Here is a 14,966-nt window from a genome sequence, read left to right on the forward strand (position 1 = left end):
CAGAGAATCTCAATCCGTAAAAGAAATTGTAATATATTCAGGTAACAAGCACAATAAATTATAAAACATTATCAAGGTGTGCGATCAGTTGTGATACCTTCTTAGAGGCACATTTCTTGTTAGAAGTGAAGCAGTGATACAAGGACCCATATTCCATTTGATATAACTCCGTCATTAAGATATCCCATTGGGTCCTAGTCCGAGGGGCAGAGTCTATCCAACGTAACAGGATGCATTTCTTTGCAATAAGTCAAACCTTTGAGAAAAATAATATGTTATCCACATTAATGCTGGAATCACCAGTATCATTATTCAAAAGACAAAATGAGCATGACCAGCGGATCTCAATGCTTTCTAGTGAAGAAAGGAGCTGCCAAATGCTTTCCCAAAATGTATGTATTACCGGACAGTTCCATAAACAGTGTATCAAAGTAGCTTGTGGTTGGGCACATTTAAGACAAGTATCCGTAGAAATTAGACTCATCTTTTTCGCTCTTGCAGGGGAGATAACAGTTCTGTGAAAGATGCGTTGTTGTAATTCGTGAAGGGTTACATTGTTCGTCATCTTGGGTATAGATGAATAGGAGTGTTTAAGCATATTCCCATCCAACTCTTCAGCACAGTCCTTTGACCATTTTGGAAGTAGGGAGGAAAAGACAGTAAACGAGCGAGCCGTGTTATAAAATAGATACATACATGACAAGCTCCCTGTCTGAGCTTTAAAACAGGTGAACAATTTAGAATAAAGAGGACAGTCGATGGGGCCCGAGACCTCTCTTGAGATTGCAGTGTATACCGCTCTTAGGTACCCATATAACAGGAAATGTTGAGGTTGCATCCCTATTTGTTCCTGACACCTAGCAAATGTGTAAAATCTGCCCGTGTTAGGATCTAGCAATTCCTTGAGTGGCCAACTGGGGGAAATTTTTAAAGTATTCCCTTTAGGTATATAGGGATAGTCCTGTGGGGAACCTTGCATAGGATAATGCGGTGAGATATGGACAGGTAAGTTCAACAAGTTTCGGTTATAAGCCCATATCTTCCGAATAGTTCTCACTAAACCAAATTGCAATTGAGGGCCATGTAAGTCACCACCTTTAGAATGGATAACATAGTTCGGGTCCAGAGGAGCGCAGAGGGCATGAATTAACCGATCAGTATGAGTTGAAGTTCCCAGAACCCAGTCCCCCAAAAATCTTAAGGTTGGCCGCCCTGGAGTACATCATAAAGTCCGGAAGACCAAAGCCTCCCTGAATGCGTGGAGTGGTCAATGTAGTGTACGCGAGGTGGGCCTTTTTGCCCCGCCACACAAACTGTCTCACCATCTTCTGAAGTTGGCGGTTATCTTTAGGCAGTAGTAAGCATGGGAGCATTAAAAGTAAATAAATTAATTTTGGGGAAATTACCATCTTTATTACTGCAATGTGGCCTTGAAGGGACAGAGGTAGAGATTGCCAACTTAGCATCATATGGGAAACTTTGTCTATGGCTGGAAGAACATTTAAGGCGTACCACTTTCCCGGATCAGGGTGAATATGAACGCCTAAATACTTAATGGTAGAACTCGCCCATTTTACCGGGAATGACAACCAATCATTTTGTAACAACCCTGTCAAATCAAGAGCCTATATCGTCTGCGAATAAAAGAGTTTTATAAGTTTGGGCCCCTATTGGGATCCCCGTCACAGTTTGGGAGGCATGCAGTTTGCGGATAAGAGGCTCCATGGTCATTATAAATAATAAGGGAGACAGCAGGCAACCCTGCCAGGTTCCCCATTCTAACTGAAACTCTGCTGAGAGTAAACCATTTACCAGTACCCTTGCCGTCGGGTTTGAGTAAAGAATGGTAATATATTCATATATCCTCCCAATAAATCCCATTTTGAGAAGCGTCTTTTTTAGAAAGGGCCAAGCAACCCTATCAAAGGCTTTTTCCGCATTGCATGTTACAAGCAGAGGATCCTTGAGAGAGAGAATAACAGAATTTTCCAAAGCAGCTTGGACTTTATGCAAGTTTACCGCTGAGCGTCGACCAGCCACAAAGCCCACCTGATCCGGTGAGATGAGCAAAGGCATTTTAGGTTTAAGTCTGATAGCTATAATTTTCGCATATAATTTGATGTCTAAATTTAGCAGCAATATTGGTCGATATGAAGAGGGTTGAAGGGATTCCCGCCCCAGCTTTGGAAGGACCACAATAGTGGCAGAACGCAAAATAGAAGGCATCTCACCTTGACTAGCTATTGATTTAAATAAGGATTGTAGGGTCGGGGGCAGCTCCTGTGCTAGGAATTTATAAAATAGCGCCTTCATTCCATCGGGGCCTGGTGCCTTCCCATCTTGCAATGAACTAATAGCCACTAAGACTTCATTGAGCTCAATAGAGCGATTTAAGTGTGCTCGTTGGTGATCTGTTAATGTAGGCAAGGAAAGGGATTGTAGAAAATCATCTATGGCTTGTTCATCCACCGCGTCCTTAGTGTACAGGGCATGGTAATATTCAGAAAAAATTTGCACAGTGTCCTGAGAGTTAGTTTTAACTTCTCCTTGTGTGGACCGAAGATTGACTATAAATTTAGAGGGGTCCTGTGATTTTAAAAGACACGCTAGTAAGCGACCTGCCTTATTGCCATACCGAAAGAAGGTGAATTGTCTATATCTCATGGCCCTGGTAGCCCTAGCATGTAACAGATCATTAAGGGCCACCTGCATCGCTTTATATTGAGGAAGAAGCCCCTCCTCACCTTGTACATTAATTCTACGTTTGAGAACCTTCATTTATCAAGGGAAATGTCTGCATCTGCTTTCTTTTTCTTGTGACTAGCATAACTAATGATGTCCCCTCTAAAGACTGTTTTTGCTGTTTCCCATAGTAGCACGGGGTTGGTATCTTGCTGTGCATTAAAATGCATGAAATCTTGCCATTTCTTCTGCAGATATATTGGAAAAGCTGGATCATTGGACAGTTGGGACGGGAGTCTCCATTGGCCCTGCAATTGAGGATCACGAGATCCAAATTCACCCAAAACTGGGCAGTGGTCTGAGATCATTAAGTTGCCAATAGAGGATTTTGTGAATTGGGAGAATAACACTTCAGAAATTAATAAATAATCTATGCGGGATCTGGTCGGATGCGCCCGTGCTATGTGTGTGAATTCGCATTCCCCAGGGTGGAGAGTTCTCCACAAGTCTATTAGCTGAAGATGTTTACATAAAAAGTCCTTTCTTCGTACTCATGTGATGGCCACTCTTCAGAGGTTGCCGATCCAGGAGAGGGTCTGCTACAAAATTTAAAACCCCCCTAAAATAATGGGGTAGTCCCCCATCTTAGATACTTGAGCAAGAAGATTGGTGAAGAATGAGTGGTCATATGCATTTGGAGCATATACTGAGGCCAATAAAACAGGGGAACCCATAAGAAGACCTTTTACAAGAACATATCTCCCTAGGGGGTCTGAAACCGTCTCCTGGGCTTCTGGGGGTGTGTTTATTTGGCTACTGTAAGATATTTCCCTGTCCCCAGAGGGCTTAGAATCAATAGGATTTGGGATTTGGGCCTTGGCTGCTTCTCAACCTGCTGCTCTAACCACTAAGCTGCTCGTCAGCAGCATCAGCAGCAAATCTTAAGAGCTTGCAAATGGTACACATCAAAATAATGAGGAATACAATCAAAACCACCAAGATTTTATTCTCTGTTGGATTCTGGGATTCTTTCACTGCTTTTGAGGAAGGCCTGAACCAGAAGAGTTCAAAAACCAGCACAGTTAGGGTTCTTTGTTCCTGTATCTGTTTTGTATTTCACAGTTTGTAGTTTTGATGGCGAGTGAAATATAGATGCAGAAATGGAAACTGAGGCCGAATGTAGTGCAGTAGGCTTTGTTTATGGGCCTTTTTATTAAATTTATACAAGCTTCCTTGTCGTCAGATTGCCTCAGCTGCATCTATAAAATAAAAATACAAGAAGTGCAATTTTCCATAGAAAGAGAAGTTCAAAGACACAAGGTCATAACGTGAAGTTGGAGGGAGGCACATTTAGAAGAAATATGAGGAAATGCTGCTTTACTGGAAGATGCCAGGAATCGTCTGCCAGCAGAAGTGGTAGAAACCCAAACAGTGCCAGAAAGTAAGCCTGCTTAGACAGATACAGAGCGCAGTGGTAAGAATCAGGGTGGGGAGAGGCGGGGTGTAAGAAATGGGAGAACTGGTTATCGATGTAAGTATGGAAACTCATCTACCCAGAATGAAAGAGGAAAAGATGACAAAAGCCAGCTTGCTAAAAGAGTGGTCTTCTGCAGGTGTTCAAGCTTGTATGGCTGACAACTGGGAGATATCCTTAACTAGAACATTGTAGGCAGAGACAACCAGGCAAGACTGGGTGGGTCAATTGGTTCTCATCTATTAACATCTACTATGTATATATTTTTTCAGAAATGACGTCTCTTATGCTCTTTATTTTGTTTTAAGGATGTTTTTATCTAAATTGGGATTGGTGGTATCAGACCTAATAGAGTCCTCCCTTAAATTAGCCTTTTTTTGTAGGGTCCTGGGTTATTATATCATGTGAATAGTTGTTTTCCAGCAAGACAGGAAAGGTATGCATGCTTCACATGATTTACTTGATGTTTTTATGAGATGGGGCATCTTGATAATCTATTACATTTGTTCCTGTGAGTGAGAAATACATGAGGTTTTGAGGTTTGACTGGAAAGCAAAGAGGGATTTATTCAGCAGAGAAACAGCAAAAATATGTCCTACAAGAGGAAAACAGGAAGCTTTCTTCTAGTTCTGCGGGTGAAAACACACTGTGGCGGAGTTGTTCTTCTTTTGGCTTTTGTCCTGTAGCTGGGCACAGAGTCCATTTTTTAATTATTCTTTGTGGTAGAAACATGAAATGTATTCTTTTTATTTCTTACCAAAATGTATATTCCTAACTACTGAGCAGCCAGGTAAGAATTGTGGAAAGAAGGTTTTAGACTAAACGTATGTCTTAGTATTGTTTATTTTCATTAGTGCAACTACTGACCTGGAGAAGGGGATTAATTTTGTTTCTGATATTATTATATTTACTTCTAAAGTCCATTACTTCTCTTAGATTCTGCATCAAAGCATTCTTTTATGTATTGTAAACCCTCGAACTAATTAATTATTTACAAGTGAAAAAACCCTGCAAATCCTCTATCCTTTAACATAGAACAGTTCAGTGAAACCTTACAGTGTGTGTGCTCGGACTTTGTAATGAAAGCCAGTCGGAGAAGGAAAAATCTTTCAGGTCCATATTAACCAGGCAAGCACCGGGATTTGAAATTCCCGCCAGCCTGACCGGCCTGGACATAGCCATAGCCAGCTAAAAACCTATCTGCGTCAGAGGCAGGCTGGAGGCATTTTGGGATAGAGCGACATTATCTGGCTTAAGGGCCTCATTTACTGAGTATTTTTCCCATGGACCCACAATGGGAGAAAAGCCTTAGTAAACCAGGCCCTAAATTAGCCCAGCTAACACTGACTTTCAGCCTTATCCGACTAATTTAGCCAGATAACTTTGGGGCAGCTGTAAAGTTAGCCGGCTAAACTTATCTGGCTGACTTTAAGATAGCCTGGTATGTTCAGCAGCGTGTCCGTGCCGCCGAATATTTTGGCTTATCCAGCTGACTTTGCCAGGCGGCCAGCAGCGGAATATGGATCTCATTATTTCTGGAGACTGGAACAGAGTTACCCTCATTGCCTCCTAGTCAATACCATGACTTCATCAAAGAAGGGGCCTAGATGGTATCAAGAGATCGTGTGCTAGAATCTCATTGACTTATTCTTGCGCTGGTTCAATAAAAGGTAGCGTACAATCCAGTTCTATCCAGGGCTAATACTGCTATTAAACTCTCTCAATCACAAAGAAAGAAGATGTTGTAGTAATCAAAAGGCAGTTTAAATATTTCTAAGATCAATTACAAGAAAATGGTTAAAAGATTGTTTACCTTTAAGATAATTGTTCCTTTCTGTTCCACTGCATGTAAATTGCAGCAGGAGGTGTGGCTAAGTGGAAGGGGGCGGGGCCTCTCACAGTGGGATTGTGACATCATCCCTGTCATCCTGCTGATGATCCGTGAGCCGCCCAGGAAGCTGCCAGCTTGCTGTGCCAGATAACGCCCTGGTCTTCACAGGGCTGGAGGATGTAGGCGCGTGCCTTGGGCACAAAATTCTGAACATGCCCAAAAAAACTGGGATTCCCCACCCCTCCCCCCCGCTGCTCCCTGATTTCCAGTGGGGGAGGAGAAGCAGAGAATCCTTTGCCCCAAATCCTCTGCCTGTGGGGCAGCATCATCTTAAATCCGGCCCTGGGACTTCAGTATGCTAAAGGCACACCGTGAAGGCTGGCAGAATGCAGAAGGGAAAAGTTTGAAAACAATGTCCTTTAGTACCCTGATGGTTAATCTTGGACATCTGTTTTGAGGGATAATGTTGTAGGTAATGTCACATTTTGCAGCATAAATGTTGACTATGATAAACAATGCGACAGCCTACATCCATTGGTTCGGGCTTCTGCTTTCCTTGCAATTCTTTTTCAAGCTTTTGGTGTGTATTCTTTTAGAGATATCTATTTGTATAGATAGGTAGACATAGCTTTATAGATGTGTGTCTGACCATACAGATAGATTTATCTATATTGAGAGAGAGAACGAGAGATTAGAGCCTTGGTGCGCCAAATTCAAGCTGTAAAGGAACGGTCTGTTATCTAAAGTTGCATGTCACCACAGGAAAAGAAGAAAGCAAAAGGCAACAACCCCCAAAATGTTTAGAGGTGCGATGTAATCGGTGTTAAAACTTTCGGGCTGCAAGTTAAATGCCTTTAAATTTAAGTGTAAATTCCTGTCTGTCCATAACCTGTTTGGCTGCTCCTGAATGCTTTGGCTTGCTGCTGGTCTTCGCCGTGATGCAGCTGCAGAGTTTCTGCATCGAATCTCCAGGACTGTCGTATCTTGCTTGAAGCAGCGCTAGAAGAGCTGCAGCGGAATCTGCTGCTTATGCGTCGGCACCAAAGATCTGGACAAGGGGTGGCCAGCTCTAGTCCTCAAGAGCCACAAGCAGGCCTGATTTTCAGGATGTCCTATTGGCACTTCAGAACGTGCTTTTTCTGTAACTGCTCCTAAGTTTATAGCACAAATGCAGCAAGATTTGGCCTCCAGGAAAGGTACAAAAACTTGAATTTGTCGGAAATGTTATGAATGTAGGGATTATTAGCTGTATTGCGAAGAGATTTTTATTAGTAGATTTGATGCTAAATAAGATTGCTAGTTATATTTTAATTTCTTTTATTGTATATTTATGATTATGTATAATTTTAATTTGTTTCATTGTGCATTGTTCTGAACTGATGTTGTAAATCGTCTTGGGACTTTTGAAGAAAGAGCGTGTATAAATATCTATAACACTGGGCAACAATGAAAGTGTTACTGACCTAAAAAGGTCCTACTCTGTAGTATCTTGATGTGCTGAACACGAATATGACCATGAAAAGTTTTTATTGGCTCTCGTTTTGAAGATATTTAATATAGTTCACGTTCTATGTTTAGTCATGTAAACTTATCCAGTAGGACTGTAAATAAGCCTAGAATGATGTAATATTGCATAATACCATCATGCACACATCATCCAGAGTTTATTACATCATTTTCTGATGCAATGCAGTTCTACTGCCATGCTGCTGCTGAGTAAGCTGACGTCAGCAGTGTACTATATGAAGCCCAGTCAGAAAGGGTGAGCATTTGAAATATTCATGCTGGCTGACTACTGCTGGACACTCCGCAGAGATGCTCCCGAACAGGTGTACAAGAGACAAGCAAAGAAATCTAAGACGTAGTTTATGACTTCATTTTTCAAACGGTATTAACCGTAGGTCTCCTACTATTGGCATACAATTCAAGATGTAATTATATTATTGCATATTACAAAAAAACTAGAGCCAATTTTGCATTTTCACAGTCACATTCGTGTTTAGCACATGGAAATGTATAAGAATTGACTAATTTCATTTCCGTAACATGACTTTTGTGAAAATTTGTTGCCCAGTGTAATGAATAGGCACAAGTAGAGGCAGGGCATGTAAATGTATTTCATGCATATTCATTGAGGGTATCCTGAACACCAAACCTGTTTGTGGCTCTTGAAGACCGGAGTTGGTCACCTCTGCTTCAGACAGTTATCATTAACTCCGCCCTGACCCTTGACTGTTTAATTTGAGGTGGGAAATGCATGCAATGGGGGAACCTTTAACTGAGGATAGGAGTGGCAGTTCTGACTGGGACCCTTGGGGGCAAGCAACAGCATTGCTTGTCCCCAACATATCGCAGCTGAGTTATATATAAAGGCTTTGCTGAATTTGTCCACTAAACGTTTTACCACATTCTTCAAGGTAAATTTTTATTAATAAATTCAGATTGAACCCAAAATGAGCTCTTTTATTTTTGTTTGCCAAGTGATCTACTAAACACTGCTGTTTGCCTATTACAATATAATACCCTTGTTGGGTGTCTTATCTTAGATAAAACTGAAACAGGCTAAACTTGCCTATACTGTCAGCCAGTGCCTTTAGGAAGCATTTCACAAAAGGATTTTGCAACAAGATTTTAGATGCACTAGTTGAATTTGATAATAAAAGTTTAAGGAGGCTCCCATAGACTCTGTCTGTACTCGTATGCAGTGCTAGAAATCAATGTTTTGTGGGATAATGCATAATTTTTTAATTGCATTGGTGAAAGTTGATTTATTGGTAATAATTTTTCCAGCATTAAGAGTTTGTTTAGGCCTAGGTGAGCTTATCACTTGGCATTGGAGTCACAAATCATACTGTCTTACCTCTGCTGTCTTGCTGTGGCAATCCAATACTTGTAAATAGAAGCTGTTCAGGCGGGTGACCAGTGGTCATTATCCATGAGGTCAGAAGGTTTACTAGCCCTATTGGTTATAGTCAAAGCAAATTGACTTGTTTTCCACTAATCCTGTCCAAATAACTTGCCAGAAATCTTGGACTTCCATGAGTACAAATTTCACCAAATTGTGTTTTCGAATTGTTCTTGATCTTTTGTCATGCAGTTAGGTTCAGATTTGGAACAAACTGCATGACGAGAGACTGCAGCACAGCTAAACCTTTTTGCTGGGTATCTAACAAGCATTTTATCCCTCTAGGATTTCTTCTAATGATTTGGAGCTTTTAATAAGCAGTTTTTGTTCAGAGCAACGAGCAGCTGCAGGCGGTGCTGCCATTTTAAATGCCCAGACCGGCTTTCTAGGATCGATGCCAGCTAGCAAGTGTTACCACCTTCTGTGTAAGCCCTAGGAGCAGTCCTGCTGGTGCACCAGTCTTTTATGTCTCTGCAAACATTTGGTGGGTTAATTCTGCTCTCTGAATCTGTAATGTGATTATAAAAGTAGCCCACTTGAAGCCGTTCCAGCTGGATGAAGCATACCGACTTGGCCTAGACTAGTGAACACAGGAGGGCAGTATTCTGCATGAAAAAAAATCTAGGATCATTTTTTTATTTTTGCGATAAATTAATTTAAGATTGACTCCACAGAATATATAAAATTCTGGTGCTGTATTAACGTTGTTTCGAATTGTTAAATCACACAGTTGTTTGGCCTTGGCATGACAGAGTTTAAAGTAAGGCTTAACCTGTTCTTGTTTTGACAAACTTTAGTAGTCAAATGAAAAGAGAAAAAAAAAAAAAAAGCCTCCAGACAAACCATCCCATTTTATTTAATTTTATTTGCTAAATGGTAGTAAATCTGCCTTTGACTTCATAGTTTTAGTCTCTAAAGCAGTGCCACTGCAGTAATCCTAAACTTAATTTTGCAGTGGGTTGGAAGGAGTCAATCGGGCAGTGAAGACATTTCCCCTCGGTAAGTTAAAGTAGGACTCTGCGGTCCGCAGCATCTGCTCGCCCTGCTCAGCTCCCGTGTTAGCTTCTAGTGTCAGCTTCTGAAGGGCCATCCAGTCGATCAGGAGATGCCCTGCTCTGGGGCAGATTTATTGGTTTAGCTGGAGCTGCGGTTCCTGTTTTAAAGTCATTGTGTGTTTATTTCCCTCCCCCCCGGGCCTCTCACCGTCAAAACTAATTTAAGCTGGACGTAGGTGGCACTGTTGTTTCTTACATGGGAAATAAGGAGGAGCCCCCATCCGATTTAAAACGAAAAGCAGGAAGCTTGATCCTCTTGCTTTGCAAATGGTTGTAGCCTCATCGTTCCCTGGTGGGGATGGGAAACGGTCCCTAACTCAGGCCCCGCACTGGGATCCTAGCCAAGGGACCGAGCAGAAATGAGGGAGAACCCCCAGTTTGGCCTGATCTCGAGAGCATGGCAACCACCCGAGGATCCGCCTCCCACTCTGAAGCTTGCCGGGCTTTCAGACACAAGGAGGTCCATGGGCATTACAGAATGAATGCAAAGTGCTAATGTTTCATCGTGCTTTTATTTAAAACCAAAAAATGTGTGTGTGGGGGGGGGGGAGGGGTATTCTTTTTTTGTTTTTGCAAAATCAGAGCGCAGTTGTTTGTTTTTTTATTGTGCACATTGAGTATTTTACATGTGTTTATAAGAGGTTAAAAAGTGATAGGATAGCCGTTCCTGGACAGCACAGCAACCTATGATGAAACTCACCCAGAGTAGTTATGATGTATTAGTCATAAGTTTTAATAAAATATTTACGCAAATAAGCCTCAGAATTACCGCAGACATTTTTGATCCTCGCCACAAAACCCCAGAGGCCCAGGGTATAAGCTGAGGCCCGGCTGGTACCTTCACATGTTTGAATGCACTCGGTTTACCTGTCTACAGAGCCCTTTGCATAGATCAGTCACGGGCAGCCGGAAACTGCTTTCTTCGTGTGACAGGGTCAGACAGTAGGTGGTTCTTTGCTGATTAGTGCTAGTGATGATTAGAGGCAGGGCCATGACCTTAGATTTTGTCTTAAAGCTGCTTAATGTGCTGGCCTCCAATGTAACGCAGTTCATATTTTGAAGCTGCAATATGACCCCGGGTATCAGTCGATGGAGTGACGACTGCAGCTCGAGAGAGAACACATCTTGAGAGTTCTGCTCTATATTCAATGAGAGAAGAGCCTAAAAGAGTTGTTTTTATCAGTAAATAGGTACCAGAAAGTCATAAATGCAGCCACACATATAGATCACGCAACCCAAAATATTTTGTGTTTACAAGATGGATGCCTCCAGTTGGCAGTTCACTCTTACATTAGTTACAGAGAACTCAACAAGAGAACCTGGCCTTCAGTTTCCACATCAGTATTTTATCTTCAGCTGAAAGTTCACGTGCAAATATTATATGTATGCATTCTTTGGTAGTTGAATTGTGCATTCATCTGTTTGATTAGTAGCAGAGCCCCGGAATTTGCCAGCTGTTAATGGATCATTGGTAACAGAGGCAGCGAAGGACCAGTTCACTCGCCGAGTCTGCCGGAGTCTTGCTGCAGTTTCATATTGGTCAACCATGTCGCCGCCTCCTCCTGGGAGCTTGATATTGTCCTCCCGCGGCTCTCTGCATGCTGGCTTTGGTTTTGCCCCCTTTTGTGGCTCACTGATGTTCCATGTGATTGAGCACATGGCTTCCTAAAGCTACTACTTCCAATTTCTCCTACCTGTTATTCCCTCATTTGCCCTTTTTATTGGTGTACTTAAATTCGGTCACGGTTTTAGTTATTACTCCCTCTGCTAGTAAGTTATTCAAGGCATCCACCACTTTCTCAGTAAAATGAAAATGCCCTCATATATCTTTTGAGCCTTACCCCCCCCCCCCCCCTTAATATCATGATCCCATGTCCTTCAATTTCTTTTATATGGAAAATGCTTCCTTCTACTTTATCAGTGCCTGCCTTCCCCCCTGTCTTCCAAAAAATACCTTTTGAGCCCCTGAAGTCTCTCACCTTGTGAAGGCCTGGCTTCCAGATCTGAGCCCGATATTCACAGTGACTAAGATAATTCTGCCTGTTTCCTTCTAGTCCCTGCCTCGTGCACCCAACCATACTGTTCCTTTGCCTTGCTGTTTTATTGCTGTGCCCCGATTATAATGAAGTGCGCTCGGCTGTACACACATGTTAGCATGCGGGTATGTGCACATTTTTGTGCCCTCAGCCGTACTCCTGATGGTAGCAAGGAGTATAGCGCCCAGAAAATGTGCCCACAAATGAGCACTCGCTCCATGCAGGGGCGGTTCTGTAGCGAGGCAGGGTGAGGCGGCCACTTCAGTCGGCAGACTTTTTGAAGCGGCAAAAACTTGCCCCTCCAAGCTCTTCTTGCGGCTGCCTCACCCTGCCAGCAAAACAACAAAAGGACCCGCGGGCCTCCTGTGGATGGTCCAGGGGGAATTCTGCGCTACTGCGAAGCGCAGAATTTGCACAGAATTCCGCCCCGCCCCCGCGCAGAAAATGACAAAGATGGAGGAGACCCCGGCATGCTGCGAGCAGAGCATGTCCTGCTTGCGGCGAAGATGAAGGCCCCAGTGAGAGAGAGAGTGTGTGTAGAGGGGTGTATGTGTGTGTGGGTGTGGGTGTGAGAGAGTTTGCGAGCCTGACGGGGGTGAGAGAGCTTGCCTCAGGCAGCAGATTGCCTTCAGCCGCACCTGCCTCCATGTAAAGCTCATGTTAATCAAGACCCTTTGTTATTACTCCCCAATACAGGCTGATACAGTAAATTGCGCTCTGGTGGAGCGCACTGTTGGCCCGTGTTTGGCCATGCGTTTTTGATGCGCTATTTTTACCCCTTATACAGTAAGGGGTAATAACGCGTCGAAAACGCGTGGCCAACCCCCCGAAACTAATAGCACCCACAACATGCAAATGCATGTTGATGGGCCTATTAGTTATTCCTGCACGATTCAGAAAGTAAAATGTGCAGCCAAGCTGCACATTTTACTCTCAGAAATTAACGCCTGCCAAAGGCAGGCGTTAATTTCAGCCGGCACCGGGGAAGTGTACAGAAAAGCAGAAAAAACTGCTTTTCTACCCTCTGACTTAATATCATGGCGATATTAAATCTGAGGCCCCAAAAATAAAAAAAAATTTAAAATTAAAAAAAAAATGTGAATCGGCCCACAGCCTGCGGGTTGGAAGACAGATGCTCAATTTAGCCGGCATCCGTTTTCTGAACCCGTAGCTGTCAGCGGGTTCGAGAACCAACACCAGTAAAATTGAGCGTCGGCTGTCAAACCCGCTGACAGCCGCCGCTTCTGTCAAAAAGGAGGTGCTAGGGCACGCTAGTGTCCCTAGCGCCTCCTTTTACTGCGGGCCCTAATTTACATACCCGGCCTTCCTGAATCGCGCACCCGGAAGCGTGGCCTGTGCGCGCGTCGGGAGAGCGGGCGCTCGCCGGCTCTCCCGCATGTTTTTCTGACAGAAAGGAGTGTTGGAGCAAATTTTCTGGGAGCTGGTGTTAGTCTGTGGCGCTGAACCTGGAATTTATGAGGTGGGGTCTTGTACGCCGGATTTATGAACAGAAAAAACCCACTATTTGTACACTCACCAGGGCAGATTTTATAACCTGTGTGCGCGGGGGTACGTTTGTGTGCGCTACCCGGCGCGAACAGATGTACACCCAATCTTATAACATGCGCACGCAGCCGCATGTTATGGGCTTGTCAGTTGCTTGGTTTTGATTGTAAATATTACCCCCAAGCCTTATGTTAAGGGTAGTAACCTGCACGAAGCTTGCCGAGCAGACTGGATGGACCATTTGATCTTTATCTGCCATCATTACTATGTTACTGCACTCTCCCTTTTTTTTTTTTAGCACACGAGTAAAGAAAATATGCGCTGAAATGCAGCACACGCTTTTTTGTGTCTTTTTACATTGAGGCCTCTGATTGGTCATCTGAGATGGTTACTCCCGGTTCCCTTTCCTGCTTGGCAGTTTCCAGTTCATATCTTCCTAGCTGCTAAGTGGCAAATGGATTCTGTGTTCCAAATGCATAATTTTATACATTTTTTTTGCATTGAAACACAGCATTAAATCTATGAAGAAGGAAGATGGTTTGTTACACATAGACCTGTAACAGTTCTCTTGTTGCCAGTTGCTGATATTCTGTTAATTCTGGTAACCTTGCACAAGATCACTTTCAAATTCAGCTGCAATCTGGCCAGTTTGCAGTGTTAAACCCACATTGCCTTTTAGACTGTCAACAGAACATCTTTAAACCTATCATTTAAATTATTATTTTTTCCCCATCTCAATGTATTTCGACAGCCAGAAATATTATGGGCTAGATTTAAGCTCTGAGCAGTTCAGGGATGCCTTTTTGTACAAATTTTCATGTGCACATTATCGCTGTACAACTTTTTCTTGTATTTATTTATTTATTTATTTAACGAGTTTTGTATACAGTCATTCGCTTTCGCCGTCAGAACGGTTTACAGTAATCGTGAAACAAGGTTAGATAAGCATCATCACAGCGAAGTGTTATGAAGTTGGATTATGGTTTCGGGGTCTTGTGTTTTAGTAGATATTTTTTTTTATATGTAATTACATATAAGAATTGTTATTACATACAACAAAGTTATTACTTACGAAATGCTGCAACATACAGCATGGTATTAATAAGTGAATAATTTGCAAGAAATGTAACTATTCTGCTAATTAAGGACTGCACAAACAAACCAACTTATAGATTTTTATTAGTGTGATGTTTCTGCATGATTTCCTAATGCATTACTATTCACAAAGCCCTCCTCCAGATCTATGCAATATAATACCTCTTAGATCAACAACTAAAGAATTAATCTTCCAATCCCTCTTGTCCATTTTGCAGATACCTAATTCATAATTGATTTATTTTAATTCACCTGTATATAACTTTTCTATTACTACTGTTGTTGTTTTATTGTTCATTGTTATTAGTATTTATTCAATTTTCTCCAAGTTCATTTTCCTGTTCCATGTAAGACACACTTGTTAAGTCACTCCAATGTTATA

At 42.4% G+C, this 14,966-nt stretch overlaps 1 protein-coding gene and 1 long non-coding RNA gene across 6 annotated transcripts in view; one reads left to right on the forward strand and one right to left on the reverse strand.

Annotated features, from left to right (window-relative positions):
* The window catches only part of LOC115074841, a 57,789-nt gene extending 51,757 nt beyond the window's left edge, over window positions 1-6,032 (reverse strand). The window contains exons 1-2 of the long non-coding RNA XR_003852349.1: window positions 5,970-6,032; window positions 98-256 (exon numbers count right to left, since the gene is read on the reverse strand). This is a non-coding gene — a long non-coding RNA (uncharacterized LOC115074841). The remainder of the gene's footprint in view (window positions 1-97; window positions 257-5,969) is intronic.
* The window catches only part of EFL1 (elongation factor like GTPase 1), a 286,193-nt gene that overhangs the window by 141,466 nt on the left and 129,761 nt on the right, over window positions 1-14,966 (forward strand). The gene's annotated exons all lie outside the window — the stretch shown is intronic.

The sequence above is a fragment of the Rhinatrema bivittatum genome, chromosome 13 (assembly GCF_901001135.1).
Source record: "Rhinatrema bivittatum chromosome 13, aRhiBiv1.1, whole genome shotgun sequence".
NCBI lineage: Eukaryota > Metazoa > Chordata > Amphibia > Gymnophiona > Rhinatrematidae > Rhinatrema > Rhinatrema bivittatum.